Source organism: Mustelus asterias, chromosome 15 (genome assembly GCF_964213995.1).
Source record: "Mustelus asterias chromosome 15, sMusAst1.hap1.1, whole genome shotgun sequence".
NCBI lineage: Eukaryota > Metazoa > Chordata > Chondrichthyes > Carcharhiniformes > Triakidae > Mustelus > Mustelus asterias.
In genome coordinates this window covers 21,020,762-21,035,867 of record NC_135815.1, presented here as the reverse complement: position 1 = coordinate 21,035,867, position 15,106 = coordinate 21,020,762, and the positions used below count along the sequence as shown (strand labels likewise).

General features: G+C 45.8%; 1 protein-coding gene across 1 annotated transcript in view; it reads left to right on the top strand.

The window, feature by feature from the left end:
• Nucleotides 1–15,106, top strand: part of LOC144504901 (regulator of G-protein signaling 7) — a 416,072-nt gene that overhangs the window by 218,255 nt on the left and 182,711 nt on the right. The window lies entirely within an intron of this gene.

Below are 15,106 nucleotides of genomic sequence, written 5' to 3'. Positions count from 1 at the left end.
TATAATTCCAGTAATAAATCTACTGAGACATTTGGGAGAGGTTTATGACTTGAATATGAACACAAAGCTGCTCTTGAAGAAAAGATTTTACATGAGAATAAAAATCTGCTATCATAGAATTCCGACAGTACAGATGGAGGCCATTCGGCCCATCGAGTCTGTACCGACCACAATCCCACCCAGGCCCTATTCTCATAACTCCACACATTTACCCTGCTCACCCCCCATCTCATTATTCCTGGCAGTCCCATCTGTCTATATTTTACTTGACGGCTGTTTGAACTTCGGATTGTTATACGATTTGATTCTGCAGCCCAAGAATTGGTTGACTTTCCTTTTTATTGATTCTCACCGTCAAGCGTGGAGATGGTTGATATAGCAGAGAGTGACTGAAGTTAATCCCATTTGTGACTGGCAGAGTCTCCAATGGGTATGGAAAATCGTAGCCACACTTGTGAAATGAAAAGGTAAACTGGGGTTCTTAGCTTACCCTAGGTCAAACAAATCGCTTTCCTGCCTGTGATTTGTTTGATGGAGGGACCCCTTTCCAAACAGGTGCATCTCCCCTTTCAGTTTTCCTCTGTTTGTTAACCCCAGACAGTTCAGCGCTAATCGTGAACTTTTCTTTAAAGATACTCTGAAATTAATCTGAAATTAAAATAGGAACTGACTCCAATAATGCATGGGTCCGAGGGAGATAAGTTGAATGTAGCATTAGGTAATTGGTGACATGAGTTAGAAGATTGTGGTCTTCGCCCTATGCCAGAACTTCGATATATAAACTGGACAGACACGGTGGTGCAGTATCGGAGGGGGTGCTGCAATACTGGTGCTGCTATGCTTTAGATGAATCATGAATTGGGATTCAACCTATTCAAATAGTTTGGTAGATGTCGAAGATCCCAGAGGATTACTTCTTGAATAGTTCCGGTCGACATTCATCTATCAAAAAGGTCCATGAAAAGCACATTAACTAACCATTCATGCTTAGAGCCAGACTTCACAATCTCATGTCCCAGTGGAAGGGAAGGTAGCCCAAGGATAAGAAGCAAAGGGATAAGAGCAAAGATGGCGGCACCGTGGTTAGCACTGCTGCCTCATAGCTCCAGGGACTCAGATTCAATTCCGGCCTCGGGTGACAGTCTGTGCGGAGTTTGCGCCTTCTCCATGTGTCTGCTTAGGTTTCCTCTGGGTGTCCCGGTTTCCACCCACACTCTAAAGATGTGCAGGTTAGGTGGATTGGCCATGCTAAATTGCCCCAGAGTCCCAAGATGTGTAGGTTAGATGGATGGTAAATATGTGGGTTTACATGGATAGGGCAGGGGAGTGGGCTTGGGTGAGATACTCTGTCAGAGAGTCAGTGCAGACTCAATGGGCCGAATGGCCTCTTCTGCACTGTAGAGATCCTATGATCAGAGCACAAAGTGATAAATGCTCCAGGAGCGAAATTGGTTACAGTAAATAATAACAACATGCTTGTTGAAATAAAAGTAAAATCATGAAAAATAAGGACATACTAAATTACATAAGCAGAACATCAGCAACAACAAAACAAAGTATGATGAGTCACCATTACAGCTTCAGGGCTGTGTGGAAACAGCACCCTGATTAGAGTTCCGTACAAATGTACACCCCATGAGACTTCAAAGCACAAGTTCAGCTTAAAAGGAGTGAGGAACCGGCCATTACAGAGACCTGGGGCGGGATTTTCCAGCCATGCTTGCCACAAAACCGGAAAATCCTGCCCAAGGTCAACGAATCTTTGCATGGTCCACTATCCACCCCCCCCCCCCGCCCCTCCCCACCCCCACCCCACCGTGGGCAGGATGTGAAAATCCCACCCACGACCCCCCCCCCCCAACCCCTGGTTACAAACTGGACATGGCTGGGAGCTAAATGTTCTAGGTTGTAAGATCTTTAGAACAGATAGAGAACTGGGAAAAGAGCTGCAGTAGGAAGACAAGGGGTGAAACTTTCCATTCTAGAAATGCAGTGGGTGGGAAAATCAGCGTTACTCCCATTTGGTGGCAGATCGGCAAATTTTCCACCTTTCAGCTCACCAGACAGCAGGGTATAGCAGTCAGCAGGCTGCATCCACCTCAGCTGCAGATGCTGTGTCTGCACCTGGACAGAACAAGTAGAGTTAGGAAAATTCAGAAGTTTTGAATGCACAATGGCATGCAAAGAACAAAGAACTGTACAGCACAGGAACAGGTTCTTTGGCCCTCCAAGCCTGCGCCGATCACGTTGTCCTATCTAAACCAACCGCCTGTATCACTCTATTCCCCATCTGTTCATGTGCCTATCCAGATAAGTCTTAAATGTCGCTAATGTGTCTGCCTCAACCACCTCACTTGGCAGTGCATTCCAGGCCCCCACCACCCTCTGTGCAAAAAACACACATCTCCACTGAACCTTACCCCCTCCCCCCCCTTACCTTGAACTTGTGCCCTTTGTAATTGTCATTTCTGCCCTGGGAAAAATCTTCCAACTGTTCAGCCTATCTATACCCCTCATAATTTTATAAACTTGTATTAGGTCGCCGCTCAGTCTTCGTCTTTCCAGGGGGAACAATCCCAATTTATTTAATCTCTCCTGCATGTTCATTCACTGTATATAATCTTCAATGTTGTAAACTTAGTTTGCATTTATCCCTCTCCCAGGCTGAGGTATGCAATGGCTAATCAATGTGATGCAAGGTTCCATGTTGACTCAAGGTCCAAATCAATCTCCTCCAATTCTCCCCCATCCGCATCCTCAGTTCCATGAACTCTCAATCTCAGCACAGCAATTTGCTTTTAGTTCCACATTTACCACATGAGCAAAGGCATGAAAATGCCAGAAGGAGAATACAACTGTGACCCTCGCATCTCAGGCAGACATGATGTGACCTCATGAGAATTGCTCATCAAGATTATTGATTCTCCTGACACTGTCACATTGAAGTCTGCGGGTTGTGAATATGACAAGCATTTGTTGAGACTAAAGTTAGAATCGTTATTCACTAGTGCACTTTGAAATGATGTTCACGTTCTGACTGTGAGCTTTGGGGAAAAGTAGTATTCATCACCAAGCATCATTGCCTTTCATGCGTTTAAAGCTGAACATAATTCCTTAGTTCCAAGATGATGGTCAATGGAAGTTGGTTCCACTCGGTGATATTGGAATTGTCTACTCGAGGGGAATGGATGTGCAATGTGAGAGGTGTGTGCCCATCCTCATGAAGCCATCTGTAAGGATCATGCTTTGATTCTGAACAGCTGCCTAACAGCGCTTCACAGAATTCATCTGTTGAAGGCCCAGTACACAATTTGATGGACTTCATTGCATGACTGTGAACTCATTGGCCCTGATTTTACCAGCACACCCACCCTGAAATCGGGACGGGCGAGGCTCACAGAACGGCATTCTCCGTTGGCCTCGTGCACGATCTTACGAGCCTCGGGCAGGCATGCCAGTAAATTCCGGCCATTGACTTTGTGTAGATAGAAAGGATTGACCCATGTGAGATTGACAATGTCAAGGATTGTAATACTATGAAAGTGGTGCTTTGACACATCTCCTAAGTACTCAACAGAATCTATGAAGAGGAGAAGTTATCATTGACTCCTGTGTTGATACTGACTGAGCCTCACCACTCCCAAGTGTCAAGTCAAGGTAGGACGTAGGCCTGACAGGCTTCCCATGAATTCAGGCTAATGAACTTTTGTAAATAATCAAAAGATGTCCCGGCTGAAGCACTCTCTGTGAGGTCAATGCGAACATAACTCGCACCTTAGAATGCAAACTGTAGAGTAACAGATCATTGCATCTTGATGTCCCCCAAGGCATCTTGGGTCTCAGTAATGAGATGTGGTCTCTGCATTATTCATCGGTAGGAGCTGGCGTTTAGAGAGGTGCTGCTGTTCGGATGTTGCTCCAGCTTGAGATGGTCAAGGGTTAACCATTGACACGTTTTTCTCTTAGCACCACCTTACAAAGTTGCTGAGACACTGGCATCCTTGTGTGCAATGGCATTTCAGCCACTTGAAGGTTGCTATGTCCACTGACTTTGTAATGCCACAGATAAAAGGACTGTACTATGTGTAGTTGCTTGGGGAGGTGTGCGAGTGGAGTGTTTATCCAATTCCACAGCAGACAGATGTTCCTTAGGCTACGGTGCCTTTGAAGCATGACCCCATCGTTAGGGCTGAAGGTGGCTTCTGCTACTTCCGTGATTATTGAGAGATTGTTGACCTTTGCTGATATGTTCATGCTGACAATGAACATTCTATTGCGTCCTCAGCATTGAAGCCCGAAGAGAACTTCAATCATGAAAACTTGTCTTCACTTCATTCCTCATTAAATCTTATTGCTGAGGTTGTCTGTAATGTCATGCCATTCCCATGTGACTTGTCTGAATCATTGCCGTCTTCAGAGTCATCTGAGGAGGTGACTAGCTCCTCCACGTATCATGTCTGGCAACATAATCCCCCTTCACACCACTCGGTTGTGTCGGGTGCAGCAAATAATAGTGATGTGAGTCACCCTGTGTGTTGAGCACCTGACCATTCCAATGCATCTTCAAGAAGCCACTAGTTTATTCTATTCAGGACCTTGTGACTGAACGTGCAGCATTGTATCTCTCCTCAAATGCACTCGGTGACCAAAGTAGGGATGTCATTAGCCTTGTCTTTAGGGGATAGCCCTTCTCATGGGGAGCCAACCCTCTAAGCGCCAAGCTCCTTCAAATATCTCTGGCACCTAGGAGTGACTTAAGACACTGAACTATACGTAATGGTGAGTTTTACTGAAAAGGACATCAGTAATGTAGGATCATGAGTTTTAGACATCCTTAATGCATTTGTGGAGCCCTGGAAGTATCTGCAGGCAAAAAGGTTCAGTGCAAAGGTAACCTGAGGCACTGACACGATGTCCTCCAAGTGTGTAAGATATAGTTCCTCATGGAGAACATGACAGATATGAGCTCGCATATCACTAAACCACTGAAGATGCCTGCGGCACTGTATCCATGTATGAGCAGCATCTTCTATTGATCCTTGATTGTATCAAAAGCTGCACAGGGAGAGCAGGGTGTTGTGTTGAAATGGGGAGGGGTGGGGGGGGGGGAATGTACCAAGGGGGTGATCATGAGTGGGGTGGGTGGAACTCTGCAGGGGTGGTGATTGGAGGGTGGGGGAAACTCTGCAGAGGCAGCAATCGGCAGGGAGGAGTGGGGTGACAATATCCAGGGAATTGGGAGGGTGGGGGGGAGACCGGCGCAAGGAGAGCAGGTCCCGATGTCGTGGGGGGAAAGGGAGGGTGAGGTGGTGTCTGTGCATTGGTACCACTAGAGATCGGCTTCATCGGCGGGATCAGGCTTTCAGTCTGAGGGAGGAAACCGGAGAATCCGGAGGAAACCCATGCAGACACGGGGAGAACGTGTAAACTCCACAAAGACAGTGACCCAAGCCGGGAATTGAACCCGGGTCCCTGGCGTTGTGAAGCAGCAGTGCTAACCACTGTGCCACCATGCCGCCCTAGCGGGCGGAACATGGACCACACATGGACTTTGAGTAGGATTTTCCAGTCTTGGGGCAAGCACGACCAGAAATTCCCACCTTCTGACTCTAACACAGAGTCATAGATTCTTGCGGAGAGTCCTGGGGAGTAAGGAATTGCCCCTCGGAAGTTCAAACTTCCCAGGCAGTTTCCATGGAGTCAGCACGTTGGAACCTCCATAGGTTCCAACACACACCTTGCATCATATTTCTGTATTCTGACAATCTGGAGATTGGAAGATGGGCCATTATAGCTTATGTAAAGCAAAAACAAACATAGGGCTGTAATTTAATCAGGCAATGTTGTTAAAGCACTTAATGTCACTTATGTTTTTTGTAATATATCATTCAAACTCCTCCATTGAATTGCAGCCTCATTACTCATCACCAAACAACTACTGTCCTCATAACAGTGCCTTTTACAGTACCTTTATCATAACAACATGTACCATAACATGTTAACAAGGATGGGGCTTTACGTGGAGTGACTGAGTACATTATCAAAAACATAATCAAAATCAGGAAGGGAATCAAGCGTTATAGAGATAAGGTAGGAAAGTTGCACTGAGGATTATCACATCATATCAGTCACAATTCCAATGGGGCAGCACGGTGGCACAGCATCAGGGACCTGGGTTCAATACTGGCCTTGGGTGATTGTCTGTGCAGAGTCTGCACAGTCTCCCCGTGTCTGCCTGGGCTTCCTCCCACAGTCCAAAGTTGTGCAGGTTATTTATTATTAATTATTATTGTCACAAGTAGGCTTAAGCTAACACTGCAACGTAATTATTGTGAATTAAAGGTCTCTTTCTGCTGCTGGTGGTATTTCACTGGCAGTGGATGACTCCTCCATCACATGGGGAAACCACCAGGTATACACTGATGGCTTCCGTGTAGGCTAGGGTGGGGGTCATATTCTCTTAAAGTTTATTTATTAGTGTCACAAGTAGGCTTACATTAACACTGCAATGAAGTTACCATGAGAATCCCCTAGTCGACACACTCCAGCGCCAGTTTGGGTAGGGAGAATTTAGCATGGCCGATGCACCTAACCAGCACATTTTTCAGACTGTGGGAGGAAACCAGAGCACCCGGAAGAAACCCACGCAGGCCCGGGGAGAACATGCAGACTCCGCACAGACAGTGACCCAAGCCAGGAATCGAACCTGGGTCCCTGGCGCAGTGAGGCCGCAGTGCTAACCACTGTGTCACCGTGCTATCCCTGGATTGGCCATACTAAATGGCCCCTTAGTGTCCCAAGATGTATAGGTTAGATGGATTAGCCATGGTAAATGTATGGGGTTACAGGAATAGGGCGGCGAGAGGACCTGGGTAAGATACTCTGTCATAGAGTCAGTGCAGACTTGATGGGCTGAATGGCCTCCTTCTGCTTTTATTTCTTATGGTCTAAAAGGGAGAGGTGCAAAAATAAACAGAGAAACTTTAACAAAGTATGTAGGACTGCGATGGGTTGATGGCAGTGTGCCATTTAAAAAAAAAATCTTTGCATCGATTCAATGGCTGATAATGAAATTAAGATCAAAGAAAAATGGAAAAGGGTTTTAAAGAATGAGTAATGTATCCATGAATTAAAATGGTGCTCATAAAGTAAAGTTATAAAGTAAATCATGAACACAGAAAATCGGAAATAAAACCAGAAAATGCTGGAAATAGGCATCATGTCAATTATCGATTGAAAGAAAAGTTAGGTTGATGCCTCAAATAAATCTGCTTCATTACAAAGTCCTAGTCAATGGCTACACCTGAGTCATTAACCTATCTTTCTCCTTGAGATCCCTAAAGGATTGCCATCATTATTGACATTGTTAATTATATTTGATGTGAGATTGGATCATTACTGAATTCTACATATAAATTATCAACTGACATAGGGAACGGAACAAGCAAGATGATGAAATAATTTCACACATGATTCACAGTGCCAACTACTATCTGATACAGACTGCTATGAATAAGCCCCACAACAAAAGTGAAAGTGATTGATTTTTATTGACAGCATATGGAAAGGGAGCTGAGGACCTGGGAAACACATCAGCCTCGGCAATATTCTGTTCCCTAGAGGGTCATAACACAGGTACCACCCCTGGGCTGGGGGACCTCACCCATCCACCCTCCGCCCCCCCAAAAAAAGTCCCCACACAAAGTCAGTAAGGGAATTGAAGGGGACCTTTCAACTTAGGTTGAGCAATTACCCTGCGCTTGGGAACCTCCATCCCCCCAGCTCATACCCACCCTACCCCAATACCATCTCCTATCCCCTAATTACCCAACTACCCCTCAATCTCCTGACCATCCTCCCCACCCCACACACTCCCAATTACTCCTCCAGCTTCCTGGGCCACCCGACTGCTCCTACAACCTTCTGACCCTGTCCCCATCTTTGACTACACTTCACCTCTGTACCAAACTGCAAACCACCCCCCCCCCCCCGCCCCCCCGCCCACGCCACCCCCCGTGGACCCATTCTATCCACTGGTTTTTTAAAGTAGCATTTAAACAACGGGGCCTTTAAACTTAGCAGTTAAATCAATGGTGATGAGCACTCCATGTAAGGTTCAGCCCCACATTGCACACGTGAAGTCCAAAGATGCGTGGGTTAGGTGGATAGGCCATGCTAAATTGCCCCTTAGTGTCAGGGGGACTAGCTGGGGTAAATACATGGGGGAATGGGGATAGGGCCTGGGTGGGATTATCATTGGTGGAGACCCGAAGGGCTGATTGGCCTCCTTCTGCACTGTAGGATTCTATGATTCTATGAAGCAAGCACCCTTCAAACATTTATCTGAACTAAATAAATTTGAATCTAACCTTTGACTTTGGAATGTGATTTTTCAGAATTGTTCCATCAGAGCACAACCTCCACCATGTTTTTCTTTTCCAAAATTACAATATGAAATTCTCTGGGACAGTTGAGTGCTGCAGTTGCCAGAGATAGTGGTGTAATTGTAACCCTCCCCAGAGATAGTGGTGTAATTGTAACCCTCCCCAGAGATAGTGGTGCAATTGTAATCCTCCCCGGACAGTGGATTTGGCTTGGGTGAGAAGTTAAGAATTCCAATCATGATCCGAACCCATCTTCAACCTGTCCAGCTCCCATTTTAATGTAGACAGGATGAAATGTCCAGTATTGGGACAACCAGTCTCCCTCAGTAGGGGACTTAGAATCCCTACAGTGCAGAAGGAGGCCATTCGGCCTCTCATAAGAAAGTGGTGTTACCTCCATTTTTTAAAGTTTTCTATTTTGAACGCATTTCGGCAGGTAAAATAAGATGAGTAGGGCTGGTTCCAAAAGGGAGATACTTTTACAGTGCAACTTGTGTGTCAGGAGCAACTGGAATGCTACCCCTATTGGCCCAACAAGTTTGCCTGCTTCCAGGTCTATGATGTTAGAATGTAACCAGTGATAACTTTGTATTGGATGTAATGTGACCAATGGGAAAAAGATGTAAGGGTCAGCTGATCCAGTAAACCATGGAACCAGTTACAGAGTGATGTAACAGTCAGCTGACCAGCTGATTCACTATAAATAAGGAACTATGTAGAATTGTGGAGAGCTTAGAGTGGCCCAGGGCGAGGCCCCAAGCTTGGAGTAATGATGTTTCTTGATTAAACTCTTTCTTTGATTTATAAGTTGGATTAAGTTTTGTTGTACTTGCATTAGCTGCATTTTGAAGAGTTCCTTCTGAAGAAACATATGATGCTGACCCCATACCCTTGACTTCCCTCCTTCTGCATGAATCTTTCCCCTGATGTAACGACTTTAATCAGGCAATTGAGGTGGGCCTGTTAGAATATACACCTGACCATGCGACTTCCTCGACCACCATCTTCACCGAACATGTACTTACCTCAATCCCGCCATCATCTCACTCCCTGACCATCTGCCCCCTAACCGTCGACTCTTTCCTATAATCTCTCTCTCCCCAACCCACCCTCGCAAGCCCTAACTTGAGACTCCCTAACTGCAATGCCTCCATCCTTACTTGCTTCTTGTCTGTGGCCTTGCGCTGGAGGCTTTCCCGCCTGACCAGGGATGCTGTCTGCTGGGGAATCTGCAGAACAAGTTGTCCTGCTGTTAAGTATCTGCTGCAGGGCATCCAGGATACCCGTACTTCTGGGTATAACATCCACAATCCCTCCCCCTGCCACTCCCGCCATCTCAAACGTGTCTCCCGCCCTAAACATCAAGGCCCACCAAAATATCACACAAGTTGCAGATTCTGCAAGATCATAGCAGCCCTGCAATCTCCGTGATCTGACTCTGACTACTGAGCCAATAAGAAGCCAACTCTGGTGAATAGTTCGAATGAATATGAAGTTTATTTTTCTTTTTGTTCTCGATAACTTTTTATATAATTTGATGACATTCTGATATAACAAAAATGGGGTAAAATACTGCCCCTAGACCCCCCAACTAACTCTGCAGTAACCATTCCTGTCATCCCTCCCAAACCTGCTGGAAGCATCTACCCCACCATCACAAACCTGATTGTCTCCCACTGACCCCCTCAGTTATGTTCCTGCAGATTCCCAGCTACAGATTCACAGTATCATAGAATCCCTACAGTGCAGAAGGAGGCCATTCGGCCCATCGAGTCTGCACCGACCACAATCTCACCCAGGCCCTATTTCCATAACCCCACATATTTACCCTGCTAATCCCCCTGACACTAAGGGGCAATTTAGCACAGCCAGTACACCTAACCTGCACCTGTGGGAGGAAACTGGAGCACCCGGAGGAAACCCACACAGAGAATGTGCAAACTCCGCACAGACGGTGACCCGAGGCCGGAATCGAACCCGGGTCCCTGGCACTGTGAGGCAGCAGCGCTAACCACTGTGCCACCGTGCCGATCACACCATCAAGTTTCCCCTCTACAGCCTGCGCCGATTTGAAGATGAATCTGACCAGGCATTGGGGTGAGATGTTGGGAATGTTTCGATAAATATGGCTCTGCCATTTAGATCAACCAGGCTTCCATGACCCCAGATTCTCCGGGTGCACTGCCTGCTTGGGACAGTGAGTACCATTCCTTTCCAAACCTCCTCATATAAAATCAGAGCCAAACTCTTTGCTCATTGGCAAAATTGCCATGTAGTGCAACACTTATTGAATCTGTTTCATCCAGCTTACATATTTCAGTTCCGTACTTTGATCCTTCTGCAGATTGAATGGATGGGAGACAAACAGGTGATAGTCAGATACTGAGGTTATGGAGTTGGAAAGAAGGTGGGGGGGGGGGGGGGGGCGGGGGGTGCACTGCCCAGCAGGGATCCCTGGGTAGAAAGTGGGAGGTTTTAGGGATGTGCAGAATGCTGGGACTGTTGAAGCCCGGATTTGCCTTGTGTGGGACAGGCATTTGGATTTAAAACCATATGATATAGGAGCAGAATTTGGCCGTTTGGCCCATTGAGTCTGCTCCGCCATTCAATCATGACTTTTACGTTTCTCAACCATTAGAGTTTAGAAAAATGAGAGGTGATTTTAGTGAAACGTATGTAAGATCCTGAGAGGATTTGATAAGGTGTACACCGGGTGGATGTTTCCACTTCTGGGTGAGACTAGAATCAGGAGGCACAGTTTAAGAATAAGAGTCTGCTGTTTAATACGGAGGTGAGGAGAAATTATTTCTCTCCAATGGTCGTTGGTATATGGAATTCTCTTTCCTATAAAGCAGTGGAGGCTGAGGCGGAATTTTCCCATTCCATCCGTCGCAGGAATCACAATGGCCGGACAGGACCATGCAAAGGTCCATTGACCTCGGGCGGGATTTTCCAGTCTTGGGGCAAGCGTGGCCAGAAAATCCCGCCCTGGGTTACTAAATTTATGATGTGGAGATGCCGGCGTTGGACTGGGGTAAACACAGTAAGAAGTTTAACAACACCAGGTTAAAGTCCAACAGGTTTATTTGGTAGCAAAAGCCACACAAGCTTTCGGAGCTGCAAGCCCCTTCTTCAGGTGAGTGGAAATTCTGTTGAATCTGGTTAGGTGCATTGGCCATGCTAAATTCCTCCTCAGTGTACCTGAACAGGCGCCAGAGTGTGGCAACTAGGGGATTTTCACAGTAACTTCATTGCAGTGTACATCAACAGAATTCCCACTCACCTGAAGAAGGGGCTTGCAGCTCCGAAAGCTTGTGTGGCTTTTGCTACCAAATAAACCTGTTGGACTTTAACCTGGTGTTGTTAAACTTCTTACTGTGTTTACTAAATTTAGATAGAGTTAGACAGATTTTTGATAGATAAGGGAGGCTAGGATGATAGGGGCTAGAAGGCCAAGGAGTAGAGACCAGAACCAGATCAGCAATGATCTTCCTGAATGGTGGAGCAGGATCGAAGGGCTGAATGGCCTACTCTGGCCCCTGAGTCCAATTTTTCTCTTCGTTATGCAGATTACACTTTACTGTTCCGAGCAAAAGTGGTGGTTGATCAGGCAAGGGGAATGTTACAATTTCCTTGAGATCCTACTCAAATGTCAAGACTCCAATTAGCTTGAGGATTAAGACCTTCTCCTGAAAGGCAGGTACCTCAGCTACAAGGAATTAAAATCATTGCTCTTTGAGTGAGGGAGAAGAGATTCATTCTACTATGTTCCTGCCAAGTGGAGGGAATCAAATTCCCCCGTGGTAGGTTAGTCAGCAACAGAAATGATAAATGATAGGTTAACATCGACTGACTTACTCAAGTTAACTAAAATGTTGACCTTTTCAGACGCTTGCTGATTTTCTGTGTATTTCTAGCATTTTCTCTGATGCAAATGAGCACATTCCACTGTCACATTCGAGCCTACAACTCTGGAGTTTTCATGTCTACATTTTCTGGAAGTCACATTTTTGCTATTTTTCAGTCTTCCGAATTATTTCCAATGCAGAATGGTAAATGTCAGTACTGACATCCATTGGTCTTTGCCTTCAGTTCCCTAACAATACATTTGGGTGTTTTTTTTTAATTTATTAGTGTCACAAGTAGGTTTACATGTACACTGCAATGAAGTTACTGTGAAAATTCCCTAGTCGCCACACTCTGGCGTCTGTTCAGGTACACTGAGGAGGAATTTAGCATGGCCAATGCACCTAACCAACACGTCTTTCGGACTGTGGGAGCAAACCGGAGACCCGGAGGAAACCTGTGCAGTCATGGGGAGAATGTGCAGACTCCACACAGACAGTGACCCAAGGCTGGGAATCGAACCCGGGTCCTTGAATGGTAAATGAGGGACATTTATCTATGAATATTCAGTTGCCTCTGTTTCTTAATAATATTTCCTTGTTAACTTCTTTCTGTGCAATGTGCTAACAGTCTTCACGCAGTTTCTTCAGGATACTGCAGTCTTACATAATTAATTGCAATGAAAAGCTATTTAAGGTCAATCAGAAACATTCCCTTCAGTGTCCAATCGTTGCGATTATTCTTACAAGGCTGAATTTATTCCTCAAGAACATGTTTTCTACAGACACAACAGAAATGTTTCTCTTTCACCCCTCTACTGTTCGATTTTCATTTTTCTCTAAACTTCAAATGATCTTATTTTATGTTCGAACTTATTCCAACCTCCGGTCATTCTTAAATTATTGACACTGTGAGAATCATAAAATCATTACAGTGCAGAAGGAGGCCATTCAGCCCATTGAGCCTGCACTGACAACAATCCCACCCAAGCCCTATCCCCGTAACCCCACATATTCACCCTGCTGATCCCCCTGACAGTAAGGGGCAATTTAGTAAGGGCCAACCTAACCCGCACATCTTTGGAGTGTGGGAGGAAGACGGGACACCCAGAGCAAACCCACATAGACACGGGGAGAACGTGCAAACTCCACACAGTTAGTCACCCGAGGCCAGAATTGAACCCGGGTCCCTGGCACTGTGAGGCAGCAGTGCTAACCACTGGGTCACCGTGCCAGCTCATGAGCATGTGATAGAGTGTCGATTTCATCATGGCATTGATTTACATGGAATGCTCTCGGAACCCAAGGGGGTAACTTTCCATCGGAGTAATTCTCATCTTGTATAGTAGTGTAAAAGTGGATGATAACCATCAGCTGGCAATTGTACATCTTTCCTGATGACCATTTCTGTGGAAGGCGGTGAGTTACCTTGTGTGGTAGATGCTTGGCAGTCTGATCTCGCAGTTTCATGCTCATTCAAGCCAACTTAGTAGATATGATGCCATAGTGGCATATCAGTGCCCCTGTGTTCCCAAGTGTTGGAGTTAAAATTGAAGGTTGCTTAATGTGCCTTTACAATACTTCACCCGCCCATTATGTGACTCCCTGTCGAAAATGTATTTTTTGGGAATCTGTAATCTGGTATATGAACGACTTCTGTCCACAACTGGACCTTTGAATAAACTGGGATTGTTCACCCTGGAAAGACGGAGGCTGAGGGGCGACCTGATAGAAGTTTATAAAATTATGAGGGATATAGGTAGGGTGAACAGTTGGAAGCTTTTTCCCAAGGCAGAAATGACAATCACAAGGGGACACAAAGAACAAAGAAAATTACAGCACAGGAACAGGCCCTTCGGCCCTCCAAGCCTGCACCGACCATGCTGCCCAACTGAACTAAAACCCCTACTCTTCTGGGGTCCATATCCCTCTATTCCCATCCTATTCATGTCTTTGTTCAGACACCCCTTAAAAATCATCATCGTATCTGCTGCCACTACCTCCCCCAGCAGCGAGTTCCTGGCACCCATAGAACCATAGAACCATAAAAAATTACAACTCAGAAACAGGCCTTTTGACCCTTCTTGTCTGTGCCGAACCATTTTTTGCTTAGTCCCACTGACCTGCACTTGGACCATATCCCTCCACACTCCTCTCATCCATGAACCCGTCCAAGTTTTTCTTAAATGTTAAAAGTGACCTCGCATTTACCACTTTATCCGGCAGCTCATTCCACACTCCCACCACTCTCTGCGTGAAGAAGCCCCCCCTAATATTCCCTTTAAACTTTTCTCCTTTCACCCTTAACCCATGCCCTCTGGTTTTTTTCTCCCCTAGCCTCAGCGGAAAAAGCCTGCTTGCATTCACTCTATCTATTCCCATTAAAATCTTATACACCTCTATCAAATCTCCCCTCAATCTTCTACGCTCCAGGGAATAAAGTCCCAACCTATTCAACCTCTCTCTGTAACTCAGCTTCTCAAGTCCCGGCAACATCCTTGTGAACCTTCTCTGCACTCTTTCAACCTTATTTACATCCTTCCTGTAACTAGGTGACCAAAACTGTACACAATACTCCAAATTCAGCCTCACCAATGCCTTATATAACCTTACCATAACACTCCAACTTTTATACTCGATACTCCGATTTATAAAGGCCAGTGTACCAAAGGCACTCTTTACGACCCTATCCACCTGTGACGTCACGTTTAGGGAATTCTGTACCTGTATTCCCAGATCCCTCTGTTCAACTGCACTCTTCAGAGTCCTACCATTTACCCTGTACGTTCTACTTTGGTTTGTCCTTCCAATGTGCAATATCTCACACTTGTCTGCGTTAAATTCCATTTGCCATTTTTCAGCCCATTTTTCTAGTTG